Source organism: Simochromis diagramma, unplaced genomic scaffold (assembly GCF_900408965.1).
Source record: "Simochromis diagramma unplaced genomic scaffold, fSimDia1.1 OVJJ01000683.1, whole genome shotgun sequence".
In the NCBI taxonomy this organism is placed as follows: Eukaryota; Metazoa; Chordata; class Actinopteri; order Cichliformes; family Cichlidae; genus Simochromis; species Simochromis diagramma.
This window is the reverse complement of record NW_024387158.1, coordinates 1,770,163-1,777,735: the sequence shown is the minus strand read 5'-3', so window position 1 is coordinate 1,777,735 and position 7,573 is coordinate 1,770,163. Positions and strand designations below refer to the sequence as shown.

The 7,573-nt window shown below is 38.1% G+C and overlaps 1 protein-coding gene across 2 annotated transcripts in view; it reads left to right on the top strand.

Moving 5' to 3' along the window:
- The first annotated feature begins 1,304 nt into the window (after positions 1 to 1,304).
- The window catches only part of mef2ca (myocyte enhancer factor 2ca), a 38,721-nt gene continuing 32,452 nt past the window's right edge, over positions 1,305 to 7,573 (top strand). Inside the window, exon 1 of one of the 2 annotated variants that reach the window (XM_040048783.1) lies at positions 1,305 to 1,525. The gene's annotated coding sequence lies outside the window, so the exon portion shown is untranslated. The remainder of the gene's footprint in view (positions 1,526 to 7,573) is intronic. The other variant, XM_040048786.1, reaches the window with a different exon arrangement.

The following is a 7,573-nucleotide window of genomic DNA, read 5'->3' as shown; positions in this document are numbered from 1 at the left end:
TATATTGGATATATATTCTATTATTTAATTTACTTCAGTCTGTTACTGTTCTTATTGTCTTAGAGGAACTGTAGTCACATAATTTCCTTAGAGATTAATAAAGTATTGATTCTCATTCTGATTCTAATTAGACATTACAGCACATGTAAAACACTGAGAGGCAATGTGACGCATGGGGATGTGTGACTTTCAAGATCCCTGGGTCATTAGTGTTTATTAAGGATATCAGGGACAACATAAGCAGCCTGTTGAATTTTCAAGTATATAAGTTTAAACTTTATGCTCACACTCAACAAATGCAGCAAAGTTGACCGGACAGAACTCCAAACTCATAAGAAAGAGAAACCGCATTGTTTGATGAAATTGCAGTCATTAACTCACTACAAAAGCAATCACAAAGTTATTAATGTTAATGGTAGTACCAAACAATATTATTTAGGCCAGTGTTGTATATGCTAATGTGTAGCTCAAACCCTGAGTTCCTGCCATGATGTTAGTCACCACTATTGTTATCATTCAGCCTGTTTAACATTGTGTGTGTGACAGGCTGTTGAAAAATAGGAGTACATATAATATTTTAATTGATTTTATAGTATTCAAATTCTTATCACCAGTGGTTGTTTTTAAATGTAATGGAACCAACTAGTAAATGTGTGATTTTATGATAGCTCTAATTTCCATCTAAAATTTCAATTACAATTAATCTGCTTTGGAATAGTTGTCTCCATTCTAGAAACAAGTAGGGCTGTTGTCTTTGGGGTTTTCAGACACTCAGCCTGCACCCTTGTCTGATGGTTTCATAGACTAAGGAATTCAACTGAACACGCTTGTCCCCTTTCCTCCCTCTGCTCAGAAGTGACAGGAGTGGACAGCTGACCTAATCCTCTGCTGCAGATGCTTGGAGTGCTGATATCTACGACATGCTCACAGGTCTGATCACTCTCTCTATCTCTGTAATGTGTAGAGCCGATGGTCTATGGGAAGTAATCCAGGGTTCTTACACCACGGCCCATGTAGGCTTCTGAGTGTCAGCAACACATTTCTGTCTCTGTAGCACACACACACACACACACACACACACACACACACACACACACACACACACACACACACACACTGGTAGCATCTGTGGCAAATCTAAATATACCATGAGTGATAACAACAGGTGAGCCTGCTCCTTCAGATACATACACTCAGCTGGCTCAGACATAGGGGGTCACTGGGTGTGTGTGTGTGTGTGTGTGTACAACTGTGTGTGGTGGTGGAATGGAGTGGGCGGTGTTTGAGTGTGTGGGGTATCTGCTGCTCAGTGCAGAGAGAGAGCTCAGATCCAAACACTGCCCAGTTCTGGGTACCCCTTCTTCTAAGCCAGCTGGTCTGGCTTAAAATCTCTTCTCGTGTCTGAGTTCTGTTTTTTCTTTTATAAAAAGAATCCTTTCTTGTTTGATACAAGGGATTGACTGAGCAAACCCACAGCTGGAGCTGCTGGGGAACCTTCCAGGTGAAGACTGAACCAAAAGCACTGGTGAGTTAGCGAGAGAAATATGTCTGTTAGTAATGGACAAATGGAAGGACTGAATTAAACTAGAACACTCTTGTTTAGAAGGTGATAAAGCGTTGTTATTACACGGGAAACAAACATTAACTTTGAAGACAATAAGTAAAGTTGTGGTGGAACTGATAGACTTTTGACCACTTGGTGGCAGCAGAAACAAGCTGTTAATGTGCTAAATACAAATATCCATGAGATATGAAGCAACACTGACACTGATCTTAAGTCACTTTCTTCTTTATGTCTTTTTTTTGTTGATGTCTATCCACTCCTGAAAAAATGCTTTAGTTGCTAAATGGCCCACTTTTTAAAAAAAAAAAGTATCTAATTCTAGTATTAAAGCACAAAATGCTCTGTTTCAAAAAGTTATGTAATGAAAATAAACTAATATAGAAATTGTGTATGTATTTTCACAGGTGGAAGTATTTTCATGTTAAGGTAGTAGACATGCTAATTTTTCTTATTTTATATACTATTTCCTCTTTAATTATTACTAGAGCAATGTTTTATAAATTCAACTTTTGTATATGTGGAAAATATTTATTTTGATTGTAATGACCACTGCCAGTGTTTCATCTGACAATCACTTTACAGTTTTTTTATACATAATTTTATGTTAAATTATGTCATAAAATCTTTTTTTATTAAGTTATCAACTAGACCAGGGGTCCCCAATCTCACTCCACGAGGGCCGGTGTCCCTGCAGGTTTTAAATCTCACCTGAATCACATGATTAGTTCGTTACCAGGCCTCTGGAGAACTTCAGGACATGTTGAGGAGCTAATTTAGCCTTTTAAATCAGCTGTGTTGGTTCGAGAACACATCTAAAACCTGCAGGACACCGGCCCTCGTGGACTGAGATTGCCCACCCCTGAACTAGACCATACCACAGTTAATAACATAAGCTCCTCAGTGCTCTCTGGTGGACAAAAATATAGAAAAAAGGCCTCATTGCGGGATTTTGTTTTGTCTTTCCTAGAAACTTGTGCTGACATACCGTATATATAGATGAGCTCTATTAAACCAAACCAATGATCATTCGCATTGTGTTTGTCATTCAAGTGAGGCTCATTTGATTCAGTGTTAATACAAAAATATTGATTAGTGCAGCTTTAAATATTGCTCTTTGTTCAGGATGTTTGATGGGCTGGGGTTCGATGCTGGTATGTATGTGTTTACTGCTCACAGAGTGAATTGCACAATGTGTTTTTGAACTGTATCTGCTTTTGTATGTGCTTGTTATTTAGATCAGAAATGTGCAAACTGTATATATTGTTATTTAAATTAACGTGTACGACAAAAAATTCCAAATAAGTGAAAGTTGCTGAAATTTAAGTACTGACATACATTTAAAAATTCACTTCATATAAATGAAGGCAAAATAAAGATACTTTAAAGAAAAGTTTTGCAGATAATACTGAACATAAAGGAATAATACAGGGTGGGCCATTTATATGGATACACCGTAATAAAATGGGAATGGTTGGTGATATTAAAGTCCTGTTTGTGGCACATTAGTATATGTGAGGGGGCAAACTCCTCAAGATGGGTGGTGACCATGGTGGCCATTTAGAAGTCGGCCATGTTGGATACAACTTTTGTTTTTTCAATAGGAAGAGGGCCATGTGACACATCAAACTTATTGGTAATGTCACAAGAAAAACAATGGTGTGCTTGGTTTCCACGTATCTTTATTCTTTCATGAGTTATTTACAAGTTCCTGACCACTTATAAAATGTGTTCAATGTGCTGCCCATTGTGCTGGATTGTCAATGCAACCCTCTTCTCCCACTCTTCACACACTGATAGCAACACCGCAGGAGAAATGCCAGCACAGGCATCCAGTATCCGTAGTTTCAGGTGCTGCACATCTCGTATCTTCACACCATAGACAATTGCCTTCAGATGACCCCAAAGATAAAAGTCTAAGGGGGTCAGATCGGGAGACATGGGGGCCATTCAACTGACCCACGATGACCAATCCACTTTCCAGGAAACTGTTCATCTAGGAATGCTCGGACCTGGCACCCATAATGTGGTGGTGCACCATCTTGCTGGAAAAACTCAGGGAACGTGCCAGCTTCAGTGCATAAAGAGGGAAACACATCATCATGTAGCAATTTCAAATATCCAGTGGCCTTGAGGTTTCCATTGATGAAGAATGGACCGCTATCGTTGTACCCCATATACCACACCAAACCATCACTTTTGTTGTTCCAACAGTCTTTGAGGGATCCATCCAATGTGGGTTAGTGTCAGACCAATAGTGGTGGTTTTGTTTGTTAACTTCACCATTTATTTTGCCCATTCTGCAAATTCTGTGCTCCGATCTGGGTCATCCTCGTTGAGATGCTGCAGTAGCTGGAGTTTGTAAGGGTGCCATTTGTGAGTAGCTAATATCCGCCGAAGGGATGTTTGACTAATGCCACTCTCCAGTGACATTCGGCGAGTGCTACGCTGTGGGTTCTTGCTGAATGAAACTAGGACAGCCACTGATCTTTCTTCAATAGTGACAGTTTTCTTGCATCCACATTTTGGCAAATCCAACACTGAACCAGTTTCACGCAACTTTTTTTTTTTTTTTTTTGCCTGTCCCGTTTGGCTCTTTTGCCATCAGAATTATTGTCTAAGAAAGATGAAAGAAAGATCCCCAATGGATTTACTTTACCAAATGGACCATCCCAGCCTTGCCGTAATGGTCTATTTGATTCACCTTTTATTGTTTATTTTATTTTCACTTGCTAAATACGGGACAGACTTGACTGGGGAAAAGAAAAGGGAGAAAGAAAGAGGGAAAGAAAAACAGCGGGGAAGAGGGACGGGGATAAAGGGCAAAAAACAAAAACCAACAAAATAAGCAGACAAAAAATACATATATCAATCACATGTTGAGAAAAAAAAAGAGAAAACAAACAGAAGAAAAAAAGAGCAATATAATAAACAACATCACGATGATCTATGGGAATATAACAGTAAATACTAAATATTAAACATTATTGTGCAGCACGTAAGATCGACAGCGCACAGTGTGCTTTGAGGTAGGAGCCAAAAAGGGTGTAGTTTGTGTGTGTGAGCACCCGTGTGAGCATGAGCGCGCTTGTATTTAAAAGGTTCCTTCATGTACTGATCTGCTAGAGAAACTTAGCAAGCAGTTTGCTAACTCTAGCATGGGAGATGGGTGGTCTCGTAGGGTGTCTTGCATTGAAATCTGCTGCAATGACCCGGTTACTGCGTCCACCAGATATCAACACAATTTCAATCCGCTTCTCACGTGTTAACCTCTTCGACATGTCAATGGCTGTGAACAAAGAGAAACTTGTAAATAACTCATGAAAGAATAAAGTTACGTTGAAACCAAGCACACCATTGTTTTTCTTGTGACATTACCAATAAGTCTGATGTGTCACATGACCCTCTTCCTATTGAAAAAACAAAAGTTGTATCCAACATGGCCGACTTCTAAATGGCCATCATGGTCACCGCCCATCTTGAGGAGTTTGCCCCCTCACATATACTAATGTGCCACAAACAGGACTTTAATATCACCAACCATTCCCATTTTATTACGGTGTATCCATATAAATGGCCCACCCTGTAGTATAAAAAGTGTGAAGGAGAACTTAAGGATGAGTAATATTATTTATTTTATTTAATGTACTTATTTATTTATGTGTATAAATAACACCAAATCACAACAACACTCACCTCAAGGCGCTTTATATCGCAAGGTAAAGACCCTACAATAATTTGAATCTAACACACGCACGCACACATGCACACACACACTACCAGTCAAAAGTTTTAGAACACCTAATCACATGTTGCCTAATTGGGCAACATGTGATTTCTACTTCTGTAACGTCCTCCTCTCCCTTCAAATCTCAAATTTGTTCACAGTATGAGCTGGATATATTAATGCATACATGCATAATAAATCATCTGTCAATCAAACTTTATTCATATAGTGCCTTGTGCACAAGTTTGAAGGCTCTACAGCTGACTGAAGAACTAATAATAAGAAAATGTAAACAGTATAAGAAATTGGGAGAAATGCACAAGAGAAATAAAGTTTTATAAATGAAAATTGTGGAATGATGTGCTGTGGTTAACAGCTAATATATAGACCAATGACAGGCAGATGAAAGTGTCACCAAAGCTGTTTATGCTGCCTGTCAGATAAAATAGGAAAGCTGATGAGAATTAAAGCAGATAAAACCATCACTCTATTATGTATCTGTTTATGGTGAAATCCAACTAAACCAAGTAGAAGAAGCCATGTGTCTTTGGGTTCATTCAGTAGTGTTTGTGACCAGCTGTTTTCATAAAAAAATAAAAAAAAAATCTTATAATTATATGTGATATTGTACATGCTGCATTTATCCAAGACTTACAACATTTTTAACACTTTTGATTTTTTAAAATTTATACACTGCACAGCAACAGCTACCTAGTGATATGTACAAAGCAAACATAATCAACATATGCCACATATGTCAGCATGTGATGACATTAAATTGTTGCCATCAGGAATAAAGATCTAAAAATATAACAGATAAAATATTTAAAAATATAATGGACACTTCTTCTGTACTTTCATGGAAATAAAATAGACTTAATTTCTGAGAAGTCTTCCACTTACTTTCTCCATATGAAAAGGGGAATACACAAATTTCCACAAAGGGATTTCCCAGTAAAATGTTTTGACTTGTCGTCCTGTCAGCATTTGTGAGGGGACCTATCAGATGTAAAGTTACTCCAGTAGTCTCTATTAGAGTAGCTTTGTATCATAGTTCAACAGAATCCTTATTAACCTTATACAGGGTGTTGGTGGAGCTTAGGTTCACGACTGAAGCCATCAGTTTTAGCTTGAGCTTCTGTTTTAAACAACTTTCTTCTGACTGGCTGCACCTCATAAACAAAAGACCTGAACAGCATGTGGACCAGGAGTCAGTGCTCTTGAGGAGACCATATTAGAGATATACACTCTGCATGGCATCATATAGATCCAAGAGTAGAAAAAAATGTGTGTTTAATGCACCCTGAAGTGTTGGCTTTTTACTCAGTGATACTTGTACATACCTTGAGTTCAAGTGTTAAATATAAGCATTCACCAGTGAAACAGGACATAGATGACAGAAGATAAAGTCCCTTTGAAATAAAGACACTTAAATGTTAAGTTCACAATATGAGCAACAAAGGCTACATTCTTACCAACTTGCTGCAACGTCGTCTGTGGACTCGTGTGTTAGTGTGCCAACATGGCATGTTTCATCACAACTGCAACACTGAAAAATTATAGTCGAGGTCAGCTTTGTTGCTGTCAAACATACATTTATAGCTTCCACTGAAAATGAGTGTGAACACATAAAAAACTCTTGAGAAATGAATAAATTATGACAGAAAGTGAAGAAAACAAAACAGAAACTATCACCAAAAAAGTGAAGCCTAATTAACAGGTGTAAACTATATTATGTCTTTGACAGTTCAAATTCTTAACTTAGTTGTCTTGTTGCATGCTCAATCACCCAGGCAAGGAAACCCCCAAATGTTGATTCAGTTCATCTCGACGTAGCATTTTCAGTGGGAGAAATGTTTTATCACTCACTGACTTCTTCATTCTCAAATGACTGCAGGTTTCCTCAACATTATAAACAGCCATTTACATAATGACGGAAACTAGCGCCACTGACGAACAATGGACTGTGAGGCCAATTTCCTGATCATTAATATGTAAATTGTCATGACCACTAATCAACAACCACTCATCATGAGTAGCTACCATTTGCAGAGAATTGGTGCACTTTTCAGTAGTTTCCACAGAGAGACAGTAGTGAGCCTGAACAAGAGTAAACAGTGTGTTCCCGTGTTTGTAGACCTGTTGAAAGTATGAATTCAAATGGAAATAATCAAGAAACAATCTAGACTATGGCTCTTCAGTCTAGATTGTGTAACTAGAATCTAGTTGCACATTTATTTTTATTTAACCAATATATCTCGTTGTTTTCCCTCGCAAGTTTCGTT